Genomic DNA, 22767 nt, shown 5'->3' with positions numbered 1-22767 from the left:
TTGTATTTAGGTCCCTGAATAGACTGATGTTGAAAGATCTCCAAGATATATCATTAAGGGAGGAAAAACAGTGTGTGTACTACACTCTGTGTAAAGAAAGGGGGAATAAGAATACATATTGATACTTATTTCTATATGCTTCAAGAAACTCAGGGAGAATGAAGACAGGAATTATACATAAGAAATTCATATGAGCAGTTATGTGTAGGACAGGGATAGATAATGTTTAGATGGAGACAGGGATAAATGTAAGACTTTTTGCTGTACATCTTTCTATGGTTTATTGTTTTTGAACCCTATGAATATATTACCAAACAAAATCACTTTTCATTTGTTGTAAGCTATTACCCAAATAACCCACATTTTCAAAGGCAAACTTTTTTCCAGATAATACAAATATGAAAAGATCATCCTTAAAGAAAATATATAGTTATATGGGTAAACTTGCCATAAACCTTATGTATTTATCTGGATTTTTTCTCTCCCAAATTCCCTAGTAAGAAACACATTTTACTCACTTAAAGATTAATATACTTCCTATAACTTTACTATAAGCTTTTTAACATGACCTTAATTTATAAGCTTTTAGTTTGAATAAGAAAACCAAAACACACCAAAATTAGAAACTCCAGTTGTATTCTAAGCAGGAAAGCCAAGATATGCCAATTTCTAAAAATAGAAATGCAGAGTTTACTTGAGACGAAATTACTCATTCTTCCCTGTTGTTTTTGTCCTTTTGAGTAATTTGGATGGGTCGTGAAATGAGATCAAAGTTAGACTTTGGAAGGTTACCACAAAGTATTGCCAATTTACTATACTGGGACTATGGATACCAAACAATAAGTGGGGAATTCCCTCCATACCTCATATACACAGCCCAGACAATGAAGACATTTATCTATACACACTAACCTTGAATAGCAAAAGAAGATACCATTGATATTTTTCTTGGAACTAAATAGTATACAATTATTGTTGCAATGGAACTCAAACATCTCTATCAAGCTACTTTAATATGGAGATTCCACTAGAATGATCTTAGGTTATCTGCCTGTGATTAATTGGGTATGATTTAAACAAACAACAAACAAGATAAAACAAAGAAAACAAAATTGTAGTTTAGACACCTCCATATGCCAGTCATGAAACTCAGAAAATTAGGTTAATCAATATATTTATTAACTAATTTTAAATAGCTATAGATATGATGTCAAGGGGGGGGGGAGACATATGTAATACTCTTTGTAATACTTTAAGCAATAAAACAAAATTTTAAAAAAATAAAATAAAATAAATAGCTATAGATATGATTATAAAAAATACTGAACATTTGAGGATTAACCTGATTCTATAGTCCAGCTACAAAAATTTTTAAGTTCTGTAAATAAAAATAAACTGTTCATCAAACTTTGAAAATTTATATGCCTAAGGACTTGACTTCTAAAAAACAGAATACTATATAATAAAAGAGTAATATGCAGATTGACTCTAATGGCGGAACAGCCGGTCGCTATGATGTGCATTGATCACCAGGGGGCAGATGTGCACTGACCACCAGGGGGCAGACACTCAACGCAGTGTGCTTCCACAGAGGGCATGCTGCTCAGCCAGAAACCGGCTCATGGTTGGCCAGCACAGTGGCAGTGGCAGGAGTCTCCCCTGCCTCTGCAGCAGCACTAAGGATGTCTGACTAATGGCTTCACAGGGAGTGGGCCTAAGCCATTAGTCGGACATCCCCTGAGGGCTCTCAGGCTTCCAGAGGGTTGTCTGACTGCCAGCTTAGGCCCGATTCCTCGAAGATCGGGCCTAAGCCATTAGTCAGACGTCCCCCGAGAGGTCCTGGATTGCGAGAGGACACAGGCCAGGCTGAGGGACCCCTGAGTGCACAAATTTTCATGCACTGGGCTTCTAGTAGTTAATAATTACTTAGATATTTACCCCAACACTTCAAAGTTGAGAATCATGCTACCATAATATTAGTATTTTATATCTTGAATACATTTCTTCCTAGTGACACCTTTCGCATAATCTAGATGTGAAACTGAAAGGTAGAAAGAAAATATTGGTTTGTTTCTATAAGAAGAGTTTCCTGTGCACTTTCCAGCCTGCATTGCAACAGAGATTGATTAAAGTCAATGAAATTTTAAGTTTAGCACATTACTTCTAAATAGAACATAGGTTGATGTAATAAAATAATAATAATATATAATCATATAATTAATAGAGAAAGTAAAGTTGATTCTTATTTGTTTGTTTTCTAAATCCTCACCCAAGGATATGTTTCCATTAATTTTTAAAGAGAGAGGAAGGGGAGGGAGGGAGAGAGAGAGAGAGAGAGAGAGAGAGAAAGAGAGAGATCGACCAGTTGCCTCATGTACACACTCAGACCAGGCAGGGATCAAACCCACAAGCTAGGTATGTGCCCTGACTGAGAATCAAACCTGAAACCTTTTGGTGTACAGGAGGATATTTTAAGCAACTGAACCACCCAGCCAGGCTAAAGTTCATTATTTTTTTAACTAAAATACTCAATTTAATAATTAACAATAAATCAAGATAGGGGTTAACCAAAACTTTACTCTTTAATTACAAAAGCAAAGACTGAACTATGCTTAAGAGTATACAAAAATACACAGTATCTTTAGACAAGGTGCTGTCAACTGATGTTGTGCTAACAATTTGTTTTTAAGAGGCATTAGCAGGAAGAAGAAGCTACTAATTCTACCAAAGCTAATATTTATTTCACTCAAGATTACACATAACTAACTGGGTTTCTAAGCCTCTTCTATGTAGAATACCAAGTCATCCTTACCTGGAAAAAATTAGATGTTTTTTTCTGGATAAATAATAAAAAAAAAATCTTAATCCTAAAGAAAAAAAAAAGCTTGCTTAATAGTGTTTGAAAATAGACAGAACCTGGCTAGAGATCCTGGATAGAACCAGGCAAGAGAACCCAACCATGCTGGTCAACTGAAAAAAAAAAAAAAAAAAAATAGTGTTTGAAAATAATAATCTTTAAACTTCCTTTGCTTTATTCACAATCCTTTTTTCTACTTCCTTTATTCAAACTATAGTACTTAAAAACTAAGTAACTGATAAGACCTTCTTACTTGTCTTGTTTGTGGCAACAATGGGCCCAGGTAAAAGTGATCAATTTCCTGGACTCTCTTGTATCTAGCAGTAAACATGTGACATAGTTCTAGGGTGTGTGTTTTTTTCCTGGCTTTCTCTTTGAATAAATAGTTGGAATCCAATAGTTCTTTGGAAATAAACTCTAAGATGATAAAGCAGTGAGCTGGAAAAAGATATTAGCCCTGTACTGCCTAACTCTAGACTTCTTCTAAGTCAGGCATATGTTATTGTGTTGTTTTTGGACAAATAAGGCTAAGTGTAATACTCAAAACTAATACAGTGTTCCTGTGCTTTGCCACAATGCCTGTACCTTTATCACAACACATTTTTCATAATGATAACTACCAATTCATTTAATTAGATCAGATTTTTAAATTTCATAAAGCAGTAATTGTTTCTTTCATAAATCAGGCAGTAAAAAGTCTTAACATCAAATCTACTCTTAACATTTCATAAATAAAATGAGAGGTATTTAAACACATGCACAAAAAAAGTACAAGTGACAATTTGAAAAAAACAATTTAGCTTTATGAAATATTTGTAACACTGTCGTTCTAAAGTGCTTAAAACTTTTTTTATAAATAAGCGTGAACCTATCCACACATCATTTTTCTGGGAATCATTGCACTGAGCTACACGTTTCTTAGGGAAGGCCACTACATTGTTCTCCTTAGCACAGCATACGACTATGTGTTCAAGATATAGTTCTCAAATGATTTACTCATACAAACAATATTCCACAACCAAAGAGAAAAAACGAGAAAATTATTATTTTTTCTTTACCGGAGTCAAGTGAAAATAATTAAAAGTGTTCTTTGCTGATCAATGCAAAACTGAAAAGGATCAAGTCCCTTGGATTGTTTATAAAATCTCATCATTCTGAGAAGGAAAGCCCATCATCTCTCGATCTTCTCCAAATCTAGCACCTTCACTGACAGGAGGCAGAGTTCCTTAAGGGCCCAGGTTCTAGTTCACCGCCTACAGCAGCACCTTACTCTCTGAGCTTCCCTCTAGGCCTTCAGTTTCCTCCTCTGACAGAGGAGGGGTTGCACCAGATGATTTTATAATCGTTTTCACCCTGGCCTGCTATGATTATATACCCAACATAATCTTCTTACTGTGTGGTTTAAGGCTTCTCTGTCCTTTTCCAACCTCAGGGGAATTGGGGATCACAGTCTCTCTGAGCTTGAAAATCATTACTAAATTTATCTGCTGTATCCTTAGGCAACCTGAATAACCTCATTTCCTCTATTTTTGTCCTATGTCCCTTAACTAGAGAGTCTAAATTAAATACAACGGCCTAAGAAGTTATGAATAGTACAATGGGAGAAGGTAGTAGTGCTTCCTATATTTTACATGCCCCAGTACTTTGCTTGTGGATGATATGAGTAGTAGAGAGAATTGGTAGTCACTATTGAAATGCTCTCCACTAACATGTAAAATACTGCATTAATATGCAGGCATGTGTGTATTTCCATTATTCATTTTGAAAATGCCACATGAGGATGACTCAATGTTGTTCTGTAATTCTGCTCTAGAAAAACAGTTTATTCTCAAAACATTAGGGATAATATCCATGGAAGTTTTGAACACCTTAAAAAGAGAGGGAGAGAATGAGATAATGAGAACAGTTCAAGAACAGGTTTGTTTATCTTACTATTCCCTTAGGATATCCCCTCATTTCTAGTGTAATAAATGAAGAGACATTATTTGTTTGTTCTTACGTCTTTGGACAGAGGCCCTCAGAGCTCAACAATAAGATCTCAAAGCATGAAGATAATTAATCTAACTGAAACTCATTTAGAAATATCAGTGACATCAGAGAACAATAGCAAGCTAATTGGGGTGAAGAGATGCCATGCAGATGAACAGCTCTGGGCTTTGTCGTATATAAGATCTGTGGAGGCAGGACAAAATTCATACTAATGAATCCAAAGGAGATCAAATATTCCTTAGAATGCACATTCTCTGGGGCTGTTTTCCTTAGTTGATGTTGTGTCTTTCTCCTGTTTGTTTATACAAACACAGACATGGAAGGTGCTGAATTTCTCTCTGGTGTTTCTTCCCCCCCTCAGGCTTCCTCCTTACATCAAAGGACAGCACCGCAGTCAAAGAGGGAACTAAGCTATTTTCACAGCAGAGAAAAAGGTAGCACTAGCATACACCTGTAAAACTGTCACTCAGCAGTCCAAGTCATCCCTTCACTTCTAACACATTCAATATTCTCCCAACAAACATTCTAACTGTAAATCACCAGCATCTAGCTCAGTGCCAGGACCAATATAGTTCTATTATTTAGTTACATTGTGATCACCAGCATTTATATGCATATAAAATCAGAATGCCTCTGGGATTCTAAAACCCTGAATATAAATTTCCTTTTCTGCATCTGTAAAGTGGGAATAACTTTAACCCATACCATAGATAGCTGCTGAAAGAAATAACAGCCTACACAAAGTAAAATAGTACCTATTTTATGGATTGCTTTAAGGATTTAAATGAGATCCTATGTGTAAAGTGCCCATAGTGTGTGCTCTATGAAGTGTTGCTAAATAAAATAAAACATTAATCAGCATTCAACAACTATTACCTAGTAATCTTTTGATAATACTGCCACTAGTTTTGTCCCTAATGTTGATAATAGCCTGTACTTTCAAGCAGTCTTGGTCTAGTGCAGAATAAAAACAAACCTAGATTATTTTAAAATAATGACATAATACAAGGCACAGAGCATTAGGGAAGCCCCACGCAGGTGTCCTCATATTTTAGCCTTGTTCTTGGCTTATTTTTTTTTTTTAAGAAAGTCAGTTAAGTGTCCATTTGTTGAACCATGTAATCATGGTCTTTTTTGCATTTTTCTGAATCTTTTGTCCTGTAAAGCCAAAACTGGTACACTAGCTAGAGGTTACAGGGGAAGACAATATTAGCTGTGTCCAAATAAACCTGAAGAGGCAACAGTAACAGTGAAAGTGTCAAGAGATTTCAAGCATGAGGAACTCAGGGCTTTGGTACAAAAGATTCACACAGGTGTATGGCCCCAGGCAAAGGAAGGGGGATTATTTAACCCCTCTTCTAAAAAAGAAACAGCTGGAACATAGAGAAGCACCTGTAAAACTGTCACTCAGCAGTCCAAGTCATCCCTTCACTTCTAACACATTCAATATTCTCCCAACAAACATTCTAACTGTAAATTACCAGCATCTAGCTCAGTGCCAGGACCAATATAGTTCTATTATTTGATGTTACCTTTGATGTTTCAAATTTTTCAACCTTACTTACTTCTTAGAAGTTTTTCTTGTTCTAAAATGGCTGGGCATTACTGGGGTCCAGAACCACCATGGCCTCAGCAATCAGAAAGTAATAGTGTGAGCACTTGGTGTATGTAGGTCAGGGCCTCCATGAAGCATTTTATACTCCCAAATGGTCCCTCTATCCTCAAATGTTCAGGCCAGGCAACATTAGAATAAAAATCACACTTCCAGGTCCTTCCTGAGATGTAAAGAACTAGAACCGGTAAGATATAAAGATGTGATCTGGAAAATTACCTGCGGGTCATTTTGATACTTTGCCAAATGTCGCCATGGTTCCAGATTCACACTGTGTAGTCACTGCCCCTCTGTTACATGAAAAAGACAAATGTGAAGGTTAGCCAGTGATAGTAACTTATTAACCTAAATTTTTAGAGAAATGCTCATTAAATTTTAAAAATGCTTTGAAAATTACTTTGACATCCCAATTAAAACTCTTCTAATTAAAAGAAGTCAATACACATATAAATTCTGTTCAACTTCCTTATGAAAAGTTTAAAGTATGAAAATAATCTTAATAAAAGAAAAATCCACATTAGCGACTTTTTTTTAATAACAAATTAATCATTCGTTGTAGAGTATCCATTTAATGCTGTAAGCACATTAAGCAATGTCAGATGTAAGACAATCTCTCTGGGCTACATTTCCCTTAATGGATTTTGATGGAAAGCCATGGAGTAATTCTAATTCATGTTTAGGTCCCAAAGGACACAGCCCAGGGAGTTATCAAGTTAAATGCAAGTAATCCTAAAATACTTTTAGTATGTAAAACTGGTGTGATATTGAAATTTGGATCTCAAATTAAAGGATTTGTTTAAAGTGCATATCAAATATCCATTTGCTGTTAGTTTCCTAAATATCAAATACCACTTTAATTTCAAAGGCAAATATATATGTCTAAATATGTAAGTGTATTTATGAATGTATGCATATAATATGTATATAAGTATGTGCTACCTGTATTTCAGACAAATAATTTGGACAAAGTATGATGACATTAAATTTATAAAATTCAGTTTGCTAATATTTTATGTCAAGAATTAAGTAATAGGTATCATTTGTCAGTATCAACATTATTCAATATGCTAAAGTGATTTCCTATTCTAATTTTCAAAATATATAAGTGACGAAGAGGAAAGTAGCACAAACAGTGTAGATGTGCTACAATATATTATACATTGCTTTATCCATGGTTTCCTTTCCATGGTTTCAGTTACCTGCAGACTATCATGGTCCAAAATTATTAAATGGGAAATTCTAGAGATAAACATTTCATAAATTTTAGATTGCATGCCATTTTGAGTAGGGTGATGAAATCTTACACCATCCGATCCTTCCTGCCAGTATATGAGTTATCCCTTGGTCCAGCACATCTACACTGTTTGTGCTACTTCCCTGTTCATCACTTATAGCCCTTCAGTTATCAGATTTACTTTCACAGTGTCACAGTACTTGTGCTCAAGTAACCCTTACAGTAGTCTAACACTATGTCACAATGCCTATGTCACTCAACTCACTTCTCCTCACATGGACATTATATCATCTCACATCATCACTAGAAAAGGGTGATGCCTTGACTGGTGTTCAGTTGGTTGGGCACTGTCTGGTGCACCGAAAGGTTGCCTAGTTGATTCCCCGTTAGGACAAATGCCTGGGTTACAGGTTCAACCCCCAGTAGGGGGTGTGCAGTAGGCAGCCAGCTGATGTTCGCTCTCTCACTCTCCTTTCCCCATCTCTCTAAAAATCAATGAAAAGTATTTTTTTCAAAAAGAAGAGTCACCCGGCTAGCATGGCTCAGTGGATCAGTGTTGATCTATGAACCAGGAGGTCACAATTCGATTCCCCATCAGGGCACATGCCTGGGTTGCAGGCTAGATCTCTTGTGTGGGGTGTGCAGGAGACAGCTGATCAATGATTCTCTCTCATCAGTGATATTTCTAGCTCTCTCTCCCTCTCCCTACCTCTCTGAAATCAATAAAATTATATATATATATTTTTTTTTTAAAAGGTGAGTACAATACAATAAAGTATTTTGAGAAACAACATTCACATAACTTTTATTAAAATATATTGTTATAATTGTTCTATTTTATCATTGTTATTATTATTCTCCTACTGTGCCTAATTTGTAAATCAAACTTTATCATAGGTACATATGTATAGGAAAAAAACATAATATATATATATAGGTTTTGGTACTATCTGCAGTTTCAGGCATCCCTTAGGGATCTTGAAACATATCCACTGAAAATGAAAGGGGATTACTATATTATGAGCAATTATTTATCAATTTTTAATCAGTTCTCCACTGATGGAAATCATTTTTTCTGATAAATAATGCAACGATATGCATTCTTTTTTTTTTGCAATATGCATTCTTGAACCCTGTCTTTGTACATGTATAATAATTTCTAAAAAAAACTATATGTTTTCACTTGTATATAATTATAAATATTTTATAATATATAAATATTTTACATAAGATGTATATGAAATACTTATATCACTTAAATATTAATATCTAAATTGTAATGCTACATTTAATATAAATATTAAGTGTTTAATATTAAATATTTTAAATATGATATATTTCAAATGTAAGTATTTTATAATAATTATATATACATATACCTATCTGGCTTGAGGTGTATGTGCCACAAACATGACTCCATTTTAATCTATGTAAACCGCACCCCCTAGAGCGGTGTGCTCCCATCCTAGGCACCTTATAGCAATTCTACTAGACCTTGCTAATGCTCATAATGGTTGTTGCTCTTAATAGTAGTTTATTGTCTTTCTATTTTTCTTTATTCTCACTAACAATTGAAAGTAAACAACTCTAATTTTTGCTCCAATATGATAATTGTGAAATGAAACTATTTTGCTCCTTTGTATTATCCTAATTATTATGGAAGATGAATATCTTCTCATAAGCTTATTGTCTATTCAATAATTTGCCAGGGGTGATTTCTATTTTTCATAGTTCTTTGATGTGGTTTTTATCCTCCCCTTAGATTTTTAATAACATGTATTGAATATAGCTGCTTAAGCAGTGCCGCTTTCTTTTGAAAAATTTTGAATAGTGTCTTTTGTTATATGATTTTTTTAAAACTTCTTAATTGTATGTACAAAATCTTAAGTTTGATAAATATCTTAAAGTAAACACTCCCAAATATCTACCATGAAGTTCACAAAATAAAAATTACGTTCACTGGGACAGAAGTTTTTTATACATTTGGACATTTAATACTCTGTATGATTTAAGAATGATTTACCAGTCTCTGTGAAAAATTAGAGTTCTATTATATTTTTATAGATAAATATGGGGAGAATTGATATGATTACTCACAGAATATCCTGTCAATAATATGGCTTACATGTCTTCATCTGTGTAGGTCTTGGACTTTATCTGTGCTTTCAATAATGGTTCCCCGGGGCAGCCTGCATTTTATCAATTGGGTGTTGGGACTGAGTTGGCTCACTTATAGGTGTATGCAGGTCTGCTGAGGCCTAGAGGCACCTTTTTGCAAAACTGAGCTGCAAGCTGAGGAAGCCCGGTCAATCAGCAGTCCTTTCAGTGTTTTATTTATGTTTTTCCTAGGCATCTAAGTCTCTTTCAGTGTTGGGCAGTGAGGGTGGGCAATTGCTGCACATGGAATGGTTCCGTTTTAGTTTTCTAAACTAACCCAGCAAGGAAGCTAGATCAATAATATTCTCTCAGGAAGCTCAAGGTAGAGTCAAGTTCCCAGGATGTTACTGTATGTAGGGCTTTACTCACAGGTGCAGCATGACTGCCTCTTTCTAGGAGCCCTAAAATACTGTATTTGTACAAAGTACTTTTCTCAGCTAAATTCTTTAAATTTACAGGGTTGTTTTTTTTTCCTCATTAAAAATACCTTACTCAGGGGTAAGAGATCAACTGAAGGACTTGTATGCATGCATATAAGCATAACCAATGGACACAAGACACTGGGGGGAGGGGAGGAGAGCATGTGCAGGGGGGGAGGGGAAGAGGAGGCCTGGGTGGGGGGTGGGAGGGTGTGGGAGGGGAGGTCACTAGGGGAAAAAGGAAACATATATACTACTATTTGTAAAACTTTAAACAATAAAATAAAATAAAAAATACCTTACTCATATTTTAGACTGAATGGGAAAAGCGTAAAAAATACCACCACCACCACCACCCCTTTCTCTTTTCTCTCCTTCTTGTTATTGATACAAATGTAGCTTTTATATTAGGCAAAGCTGGGGTAACTATTTGTTGGGCAATTAATCAAAGAAAAATGCTCAGTTTCAAAAATATTTACTTAGTCTACAACATTTTAGTTATATTAGCATCTACATGAATACAACACAACAGAAGAAAGAGTTATTACTATTTCCCAATATAGTCTTCTAGAGTCTGACTGACCCAAATATAAGCTGAACATGAAATTGAAAACAACTCCATATTTAAATAGCAATTTATTCTACTTATCAATTTTTTACTATATGAATCACAAATTAATTTTAAATAAAGAAAAAAATGCCAGTAGAAGATGTTAAAAGTGGAATACATCAAAGCAACACTTCAAAAAGCTTTGAAGTCACTGGTGAAAAGCTTTGAAAGTACTGATTTAATTAGTTATAATAATGTACTCAAGGAAATAGCTGCATTTTTATTTCTCACACTGGATAAGCTTTATTCAACACAAAGGAAAGGACTTTGATCTGTAAATGGTCTTTTCACGGGGACAGAGCGTGTGTTAATTTTCTCTTGCCTCTTTCAGTCATCACTATATTTATAAAAAAAAATAATGTTCCAACTTAATAGCTTTCCTTAGATTTCACACACTTGGAAAGTAAACAAAAATTATTTTTACAATGTTGCTGAAAACATACACATACATATCCCCAAGGGGCCATTCCACAAAGGTGTGTTAAGTAACTCTTAAATAGTCACAGAAGAACAAAACAAAAAAAGTTTTGTACACAATTAAAGCAATAAATTTAAATGAACCCGTGACCTTAGGTCTATACAACTAGATGGCTGTTCCTAGAGGAAATATGTGACATGTCTGTTGGAGGTGGAAGTAGGCAGAAAGGAAGGTTATATAAAGGTGAAAACAAACACAAATAAAAACATATAATAATTTTAAAACATTTGCGCATTATTTAATTAGATTGTTTTTTGGTGTTGAGTTGTATAAATTCTTTATAAATTTTGTATATTAACCCCTTATCAGATGTATCATTGGTGAATATATTCTCCCATTCATTTGAAAAGTTGTCTTTTCATTTTGTTGATGGCATCCTTTGCTGTGCAAATTATTTTAGTTTGATGGGGGTTACATTAAACTAAAACATGGGTCCCATTTGCTTATTTTTCTTTTTTTCCCTCACTCAAGAAGATATATCAGAAAAAAATAGTGCTATGATAAAATTTCTGTAATTTAGATAAAAAATAAGTATCCAGAAATTAATTCCATTTTTTTACAGCAATAATGAACTATCAGAAAGGGAAATTTAAAAAACAATACTATTGACAATTGCTTCAAAAATAGTAAAATACCTAGAAATAAATTTAACCAAGGATATAAAAGACCTGTACTCAGAAGATTATAAGACACTGAAGAAAGAAGTTGAAGAATATACAAATAAATGGAAGCATATACCATGTTCGTGATAGGAAAAATTAACATAATTAAAATGTCCATACTAACCCAGGCAATCTATAGATTCGACGCAATTCCTTTCAAGATAACAATGGCGTATTTTACAGATCTAGAACAAATAATTCCAAAATTTTATATGAAACCACAAATGACTCCAAATAGCAACAGCAATCTTGAGAAAGAACAACAAAGTTGGAGAAATCACACTACCTGACATCAAACGAAGGCTATAGAAATCAAAACAGCATGGTACTGACATAAAAAACAGACATATAGATCAATGAAATGGAATAGAGTGCCCAGAAATAAACCCACACCTTTATAGTCCATTAATATTTGACAAAGGAGGCAAAACATACAATAGGGTAAAGATAGTGTATTCAATAACTGATGTTGGGAAAATTGGACAGATATGTGCCAAAAAAATGAAACTAGGCCACCTTCTTACTCTATACACAAGAATAAACTCAAAATGGGTTAAAGACTTAAATGTTAGACTTGAAACCATAAAAATCTTAGAAGAATACTAGATTAGTTTTCTATGGAAAACCTATTCTTACTGCATTGAAAATCTAGGGGGGAAATACAGCAATCAACATTACTATAGTTCTTTCTTATCCATGATTTCATTTTCTGTGGTCAAGCACTATCCGAAAATATTAAGTGAAAAATTCCAGGAATAAACAATATGTACATTTTAAATTGCATACCATTCTGAGTAGTGTGATGAAATCTCTCACTGCCTTGCTGCATCCCACCCAGGACATGAATCATTCCTTTTCCAGCACCTCCATGCTGTATGCATTACTTGCCCTCTAGTCACGTAGTAGCCACCTTTCTTATCAGATGGCTATCTAGATACAGGTCTTATTTCAGGTAAACCTTAGAGGAGCCTAATGCTACATCACCATGCCTATGCCATTCATCTTACTTCTTCTTATCATGTAGGCATTGTATCATCTCACATCCTCACAACAAGAAGGATGAGTACAATATGAAAATATTTTGAGAGAGACCACATTCACATAAATTTTATTACAGTATATTGTTAGAATTGTTCTATTTTATCATTGTTTTTGTTAACCTCTTATTGTGCTTAATCTATAAATTAACCTTTGTCATAGGTATGTATGCATGGGGAAAAAACATAGTATATGTAGGGTTTGGTATTATTTGTGGTTTCAGGTATTGACTGGGGGTCTTAGAACATATTTCCTGCAGATAAGCTGGGCCTAGGCTACATTTAAGTCCTACCAACTTATTCTGGTTTCTCTCATAAGAAACCCTCCACGGTAATACTGATAATTTCTCTACACTACTGTCCAAAATTTGGCAGAATTTTTGGACAGGCAGTAACATATATCTGAAAGTCCAAACCAGACAAACAAAATTAGTAAAGCTACAAAATAAAATAAACGGAATCATATTTTGTTAATAGAGTAGCAATTGAACAAAAATTCCTCATCTTTCTTTATAGTGTGACATATTAATCATTTAATATATGGTATAGACTACAAGATATTGACATGCTGTTTAAAGAGTTATATTCATGATAATATGTTTCAATGTGATTGCAAACTTAACAAGTTCCTTTGAAAGAAGATGCATTTAATTTTAAATTTAGTTCTTATTTAAAAAATCATTACTTTGGACTACGATCATCAGAACTTTCCAAAATATGTTGATTCCATCTGGTAGACTTACATATCTCTTTTTTAAAAAATCACGTAAATGCCACTCTTTTACAGTTGAAATCCAGCCATCTCTTAAGCAAGAAATGGAAACTGCAACCCAGTGAATGTGGTTGCAAAACAGTGGAACCCAGTTATGTAACTCATTGTTAAACAGACTTTATTATTCCAGAATTCAAAATATTGTACAAAACACGGTTATAAGCACTAAAATCTGTTCTTACATGGTTATGATTTATGATATACTATTGAATAAAATTACTACTCTATAACTACAGAATTATACATATTGCTTACAACATATAATTATATATGTTGAAGAAATCAGGCCCCTCTAAAATATTTTCAACCCAAATCAAAGAAAAATTTATTTTGTTAGAGATCAACAGTAAAATTTTTTAAAAGACTAAGACAAAAGGAAATCTGCATTGCTAACATTGACTTGGAATACTTCACATTGAAATGACAATTAAGTGCACTTTAACACACTGCTATAACATTTTTACTGATATCAACATAGAAATCAATGAAATCATAAAAATGTTGTGTTTAAAAAAATTATAAGTGTTCCTAAAAAGTCTGCAAACGTTTTAGTTGATCAGTATGTTAAAAAAATTAATGGAAACTTAGAGAAACTCATTTCTCTTTAACCAATATATATTCTATATAAAGTGTTATGACTGGATCAGTTTCAATAAAAACACAATACAAAATTTATGTAACCTTTTCCATTTTATCAGCAAGAAGGAAATTCTAGGCAAGCACTTTGCTTAGCAGGGGTCTTCTGACTCTTAATCATTGGCAGGTGCTAATTGGCAAAGAGAAGGCAGTCTGCAGTAAACACCTTTCTCCATAGAGAAAGTGCCGGGCTGAAAAAAACAAGTTCTTTGAACTTTATTGGCTGTTCGACAAATAGGCTTTTCATGGTAACAAATGATTAGCTTTACATCAGCCTTGCTCTGGATATACAGTAAGTTTCACTGGCTCAGTTTCACAATTAGTTTTATTACTCACACAAAAAACACTCTAAAGGGTTCAATACTTTAAGCAGTTTAAGTTTTTGTATGGACAATTATCCCCCTCCCTGAATTGCAAAAGGACCCAAGGTACAGGTACAGTTTTTATATTTATTATGCAGTGAAAACATACACCCTGTGCAGAATTACAAGGCTCTAATTTCATTGAAAATATCTGTGATGTCATAAACCAAGGGTTGGAAAAACAGAATCTTTAAAATCCTGACATGAAAAGTTAAAGACTTGTATTACCTCAATACTGTAATCTAACTTGTGTATTATTTGTTTCTTAAATGACCTGTGACCTACTTATCAAACTTTGTAATTTATTAAATATTCACAGAATGCTAGTATTTCATTTAACAATCAGTAATAACCAATTTAAAAACTCATTCCAGGAGGAAATTAACTATTATCTTGCCCTAGAAATAAGGCCAAATCATGTTAAAATTTATGACACTGGTAAAAACATTTATTAAATTGCACATATACTTTAGAGGAATTTAATTGGGATCTACTTTTTGCAAAATATTAGGAAATCATGATGGTAATAAATCCCAAAGTTTCTCCAAGGTAATAAGAATGTCTCTGTTCAGAGCAATATACCCTCTTGTATAGTTTGGGGAATGTTACAGCCAATAGCTTCTTATAAAGTAACGTTGCTACCATTTCCTATTAGTTTGGGCCCAGCTTGAGCTTAACTACCCAAGTTGGCTGAGTGAATTTAATTTTTAACAGAGACATAGAACCTTTGGGTTGTGGAGCCTCCATCAATGGATAATAGTATTCAGCAATGGGAATTCTGAATATGGCGCACTAATATTCACAGTAGTGTGTATCCTGTTCCAAGCTTCCCAAGATTTGTCATATGCATTTAAGGGTAGAGGAGCTATAAATAAAAGGATTGAGAGTTATTTTCAAACAAAAATCAGTGTGAGATATCTGGAGGCTGAACACAAAGTCAGTGAGAGTCGTAGCCTCCTGACTGTGATGAATAATACAGTGTGGTTTTGGCATATGGATCTCACAGCCCAGCGTTCTGAGAGCGCACACTCCAGCACGTTTTCCCAGCCTGTGCTGGACTACCTCCTTCTCTTCATTAGCATCCAGTCTGAAGTGGTAGCACAGTGGTGGCACTTGGGCAACTGCATGCAAGGCAGTGGGAGGCTGGCACTGCAGTGGTAACCGCAAGCACAAACATCAGCCCTTAGCCACAGTGAGTGGGTGCGGGGGCACAGTTCCTGAAGGCCGCCTTAAAAAGTGCATGCATGAAATGCCCCACAATGACACCTAGAGAAAAAGTGAGAGAGATTTTAAGGTATCAGAGCTTCCTTAGAAGAGAGAGAGAGAGAGAGAGAGAGAGAGAGAGAGAGAGAGTGTGGTGAGTGGGGTTGGGTGGGAAAAATGTGTTCATTACTTATGATATACAACACCATAATGTATCTAGGGACTTTGAATGATTATGATGTGTCGATGTAGGTGCATCAGTTGTAACAAATGTACCACTCCAGTGGGGATGTTGATAATGGAGGAGGCTGTGCATGTGTGAAGGTAGGAGGCACATAGGAAACCTCTATACCTTCCCCCTCAATTTTGCTGTGAACCTAAAACTGCTCTGAAAGCTAAAATCTTAATAAAATTTTTTTTAAAAAACACATTACACTTTTAGAACCATACATAGATACTTTACATGTTTTCTTTAAAGAAAATATGTTTGACATTCCCCGGGGAAAACTGATGAAAAGAAAATGAGAATTAATGAAATCAATTATTCTTATCTTCCTTAAACATTTAGGAGACAACATTTGCTGTTTGCTCTTTTAAGTGGCTTTTCAGTTTATTGAATAAAATAGCCTAGGTTAAAGTTGCTTTAGTTCCTAATATTAATAGCACTAGCAGATGGAAGGAACTAAATCCGCAGATGACACAAGAAATACCCTGACTATGAACCTTGGAAAACTCTTACACAGCAGTAAGACACTCTCAGCTGCAGTCATGGTTGCTTAGAAGATAAAATGTGTATTCCACTTCTCATAAAAATAATCATTGTAATCATTCCAAACACAAATTTAGGTGAGAGTGAGAGCAAGAGTGAGATTAATCTCCTATAATACTCTAAGAAATTTATATTACTATCTTTAGAAAATTCTGAAATTGACTCTTTAGTATCAAAACACTTGTTGGCATATATTTATACTTTGAGCAGTGAATTTTAAGCACTATAGTATTAATAAGAAAATATGATATGGAAAATGTCAATCAAATTTTATCAAAAGTCAAAAAACAAATTCTCGCAAAAACTGTAGACGTCCTATAACAGTAGGTTGGGAACTAGCTGTAAAGAGAAAATATTTGCATTAATTCATGAGAATATTTTACCTTGACCAATTAAATGAATATATTTTATGAGATTCAAAATCTAATCTTATGCTGCTTTTTTGGGATTAATGTTATTTTAAAGTAAATATAACTTTAAGGAAGAAACCTTTTTAAAGGGCAATATATATAAAGTGACAAGATTTACCAAAACCTGCAAATAATTTTAGGGACTCTGGAAAGATAAATAGATTAAGACATCTTGTAGAATTGTACTTGGTAATCTTAAATTAATGATGAATAGTTTTTAAAAATTTTCTTAAAATATAAGATTTGCCAAGCAAAAGCAGCCATTTAACATGAGATGCAAAGAACTGTACAGTTGCCGAAACCAGTTTGGCTCAGTGGATAGAGCGTCGGCCTGCGGACTGAAAGGTCCCAGGTTCGATTCCGGTCAAGGGCATGTACCTGGGTTGCCGGCACATCCCCAGTGGGAGATGTGCAGGAGGCAGTTGATGGATGTTTCTCTCTCATCGATGTTTCTAACTCTCTATCTCTCTCCCTTCCTCTCTGTAAAAATTCAATAAAATATATTTAAAAAAAAAAAAAAAAGAACTGTACAGTAAATATCATCTAACAATATTTTTGTATTAACTGATGAAAAAGTAATGTGAACTTCCAAGTATCATTTTCTTATCTCAAGAATGCAGTAATTCTTCTGCCCTAACTATAAGTTTTCTAAGTATAGATTAAATATCTTTCTCATGTACTTGAGTTTCCATTTAAAAATGGGATTTTCAACTATAAATCACTGCACTGAGATGTGAACATTAAGCTGTAAACGATAAATCTCCAATTGAACATCTTGGTATGAACGGAGAGTTTAATTCAACATAAACTAATTAAAAAATATTTTCAATGCGAGCAAAACAATGAGAGATAATATGAAATCTGAACAGAATAGGGTGAAGTAACATTATTTATTGGGTAAAATTTGAGAGAGGTCAAGATATGCCCTCCTACCGAGGGACCCTGCTGAGGGGCCTGAATTCTGACATTAATACTCCTTTGAGAGTGTTCAGTTGCTACAATAAAAGTATTATCTGGCACATCATTAACCCAGTAGTTCAAATTTCTTGAAAACATTAATTATCCAGTCATCCAGCAGTGCACTGAGGTAATGAAACTCAAGATGGGTTGATTTTACATTACTAGGGGACTGGAAAATCGTGGAGGGACATGTACTGACCTGAAGGATTGGGTATGCAAAAGGCAATGTGTCGTGCACTCTAAGGGAAAAGGCAGTGATTTCCGGTGACCCAAAGACGGGGTCAGGGTGGAGCTGCTTGGAACTCTCCTCTGGGGTTTCCTGTGCTTCTCAGTATCTTACATCTCTGTCCATAAACACAATCATTCAATGTGACTGTTCCCTAGGACTTCACCCACCATCTTTCCTTTTTCTCCCTCGTAAGTGATCTCTTTGTGTAACATTAATTGTGTTTTGTTCCTGATAAATGACCAATAGTTCTTACGTGTTGGATTTATGAAAGGAGATAAAAACAGGCAAAATGTACGCAGGTATCTCTTAACCTTTTAAGAGTCCAAATCTCCAAACTTATTGAACTTATTATTTTTATGAACTTGTCATTAAGTTAGGACCTTCTTAGGTATGTAAAGGGGTTATCCCATTGTGGTTTTAACTTGTATTTCTCTAATGAATAATAACGTTGAGTGTTTTTCATGCACTTATTGGCAATTTGTATTTATTCTATAAACAAATGTGCCTCCAGATCCTTCCATAAAACAGTATAGCCCTTTAGCAAACAGTAGGACATTTTTTAAAAAAGTTAAACATAGAGTTACCATAGGACCCAGCAATTCCACCTCTAGGTATGTTCATACCCAAGAGAAACAAAAGTACATAAACATCTTGTACATGAATATTTATAGTGGCATTATTCATAACAGCCAAAGGCAGAGACAATCCAAATGTCCATCAATTGATGAAAAGATAAAGAAAATATGGTATATCTATTCAATAGAAAAGTGTTTGGTCACAAAAAGGAATGAATTACTGATACATGCTGTAAACATGATTAAAGCTTGGAAACATTATGCCACATGAAAGAAGCTAATCACAAAAGATCACATACTGTATGATCTCATTTATATGAAAGTTCCAAAATCAGTAAATCTGTAGAGACTGAGAGAAAGTAAATGGGTGCTTATCTAGGGCTGAGAGAATGGAGGGAAATGGGGAGTGACAGCTAATGGGTACGGGGCTTCTTTCAGGATGATTAAAATGTTCTTGAAAGAGTGCAAATAACCACACTCAAACATGAATCTTTGTTCCTTCATATGTTGATATATTTATTCAATAAACATTTCTGAGGTGCCATAGAATGATTAATACAAAGCAGGATTAGGTATATACAATTGAGAAACAAAGTGGTTGTCAGTGGATGAGAGAGACAAGACGAGTGTTGGATTAGTGGCACTAAAATCTATTAATTTAATCTATTAATTGGATAGTGGTGGTGGTAGAAAGATTTTTTCCAGAAAAGATGATACCAAAATTAGGCTTGATAGTTTCATAGGAAGTTAGCCAAGAAGAAGGTACATTTCTGAGAATCATCCTTCGCTTCTGCAGTCCCTTCACCAGGGATCTGCCCTTGGCAGGCAGACTGTTATTATTAGATCCTGTCTGCTTACCACAATTGACTAGACCATAAATAAGCCTGGGACCCAAACTGCTCCAGATGTTCTCTCCTAGGAATTCGGAATTTGGATTTAATCCATCTAGATGGGTGTAACTTGAACTGAGAGATGTAAATTCAGAAATTATGGATCTGCCATCGTCTGTTATCTATATGTAGAGGCTGAGAGAGCCAGGCTAGGAAGGTGGATAAAAGAGAAAAGCAGAGATAAGAAATGAAAAGCAAACACTGCTACATTACTGATGGCTTTCTCCCTCCTGCTTCCAGGCCTAGCTGCTCTGACTTTCATAAGATACAACAGTATCTTTTCAATAAAATTAATTTTAGGGGGAGGGGATGTGGGAGGTTGGACAACCGGCCCCACACCCTATTGGGGTGGGGGGCCGATCGGGGGTGGGGCCGGCTGGTGGGAGGGGCCTCCGGCAGTTGGCCAGCCAGCTCCGCCCCCTGGTTGAACTCCTGATCAAACTCCTGGTTGAGGGGACAATTTACATATTAGCCTTTTATTAATATGATAATTTAATAAAGGACATGATTGTTTTCAGTATTATATTCAGATATAGTTTCCTCAAAACTTTGTTTTAAGACACTCACTTCAATACATACAAGGTCATAATAGTGTAGTTCTCACAGTTAGCAAATTGCAGTTTAAAAAATAAGGCATTTTAAATCCTTAAGCCAAGTCATTTGTGCTTTACATATATATTCACACATAATTTTGAGTAATGTGTTAGAGGATTAAATGTGTCAATGGAGTTATCTTTCCAAACAGGCACATTTCCTTGATTTGGGCTACCTTGGCAGATGCTGACGGTTTAGATCTTAATTTCTGTCCCAAATAGCTGCTTTATAGCATTATAGTTTTAATTGAAGTAATGCTAATGTCAACTCACTGTTCTATAAGTAACTTTATTGAAAATAATTTGTATATTCTGTATATCGACATGATTGTATGTATCAGACTAATTATAAATGTTCCTGGGAGTGTGGTTATGGAGTTTTTTATCATAAAGATATGTCAAACTAGATATCATTTAGGATAGCGTTATACATTTCAAGTGTTAATGGGAAATACTGAATAAAAATAAAATAACATAGAGTAAATCAATTTTATGTAATTCTCTCCCCATTACACAGTCTATATCCTCTAACTCTTTCCCAACTATACTTGAGCTCTTTTGATGTTATGTCTTGCTAATCACTTGGATTCTAGAGTCTGACACAGTGCCTATATGTGATAGGCACTCATTGATGTTTATTCAGTTCACCCAATTAATACAAAATAATTGAATCCCATTCATTGTCAGGCACTGCTCAAGGTAATGAGTTATACAGTGTACCAAGTAATGAAAACTCCCAACCCTCATGGGAGTTGCATTCTAAAATAGCAAAACTTATAATAAAAAGTGGAAATATAGTACACTCAATATTAGTAAATGTTATGGAAGAAATAGGTCTGGGAATAAGAGTAGTAGTAAATGATGGATAGAGAGTTACAACTTCAAAGAGGGTAGTCATGGACTTTCTCACTGAGGTTCTGTCTGAGTAAATATCTAAAAGAGTGAGATAGCTAGGTGGTAATACAGAGGAGGAGCGTTCCAGGCAGAGGGTACAGCAAATGCAAAGACCCTGAAGCAAAAGTCTGCCTGATGTGTTCAAAAGAGCAAGGATCCCAGTGCAGATGCTGTGTGATAAGCACAGAGGAAATCAATAGATGAAGTCAGAAAGTTAACAGGGAGCCAGATCCTCTGGGTGGGATGTCTAGGTCGTACTAAAGACTTGAGGTTTTAGAGCTTTTAGAGCAAATGAGTTGGCAAACATGGAAGGATGAAAGCAGAGGCATGCCATAATCTGCTTTGTGTAATTTACAAGATCACTCTGGTTCCCCGTGATGAGACTGAGAGGAGAAAGGCCTGAAGCAAGTTGACTGTGGTCATATAGAGAAGCAGATTGCCCTGCACAACCAGGTGCAAACATTTTTTTTTTTATTTATTTATTTTTTTCGCTTAAAGTATTACAAAGGGTATTACATAAGTGTCCTTTTTTCCCCCCCGCCCTTGACAAACCCCTACCCTCCCTTACCCCCCAGTGTCTTATGTCCATTAGTTATGCTTATATGCATGCATACAAGTCCTTCGGTTGATCTCTTACTCCCCTCCCTCCTGCCCCCCAACTCTCTCTGGCCTTCCCACTGCAGTTTGACAATCAGTTTGAGGCAGCTCTGCCTCTGTATCTATTATTGTTCAAAAGTTTGTAATGGTCTTTATTATCCATTAATGAGTGAGATCATGTGGTATTTTTCCTTCATTGACTGGCTTGTTTCACTTAGCATAATGCTCTCCAGTTCCATCCATGATGTTGCAAATGGTAGGAGTTCCTTCTTTTTAACAGCAGCATAGTATTCCATCGTGTAGATGTACCACAGTTTTCTAATCCATTCATCTACTGATGGGCACTTAGGCTGTTTCCAGATCTTAGCTATGGTGAATTGTGCTGCTATGAACATCTGGGTGCAACATTTTTTTTTTTAAGTGCAAACAGAAAATAGATATGGGAGGAGGGAAGACCACCTGCAAAACACTGGTGAAGTACACTTAGCTGAGCTCACAGTATGTCACCACGAAGGAAGGGTCATGAGCAGCTGTGGTTTTTTAGAAAGGAAGAAATCACTTTTTCCTATAATTGATAGCGATTATTATTCTTTGTCACTACATCACAGAGCAGTAAGCTGCAGGTTTGTAAAGGCTAGTTGCAATAAGAAATCTGAAACCATATCAATAATCATTTTATACTGTTACGGTGAAGTCCGCAGATCTATCTTGTACTTTGATTGGATGTTATATTCATGCATGATTTTATAACATCATATTTTGGTCATTTGGGAAATATTGGCTCACTGAGTTATGCAAACATTGATATATTTTATTATGCAG

This window comes from Myotis yumanensis, unplaced genomic scaffold, assembly GCF_028538775.1.
Source record: "Myotis yumanensis isolate MYYU_CA2020_CCGP unplaced genomic scaffold, mMyoYum1.0.hap1 SCAF_9, whole genome shotgun sequence".
NCBI lineage: Eukaryota > Metazoa > Chordata > Mammalia > Chiroptera > Vespertilionidae > Myotis > Myotis yumanensis.
Note: the sequence above shows the minus strand (reverse complement) of the source record.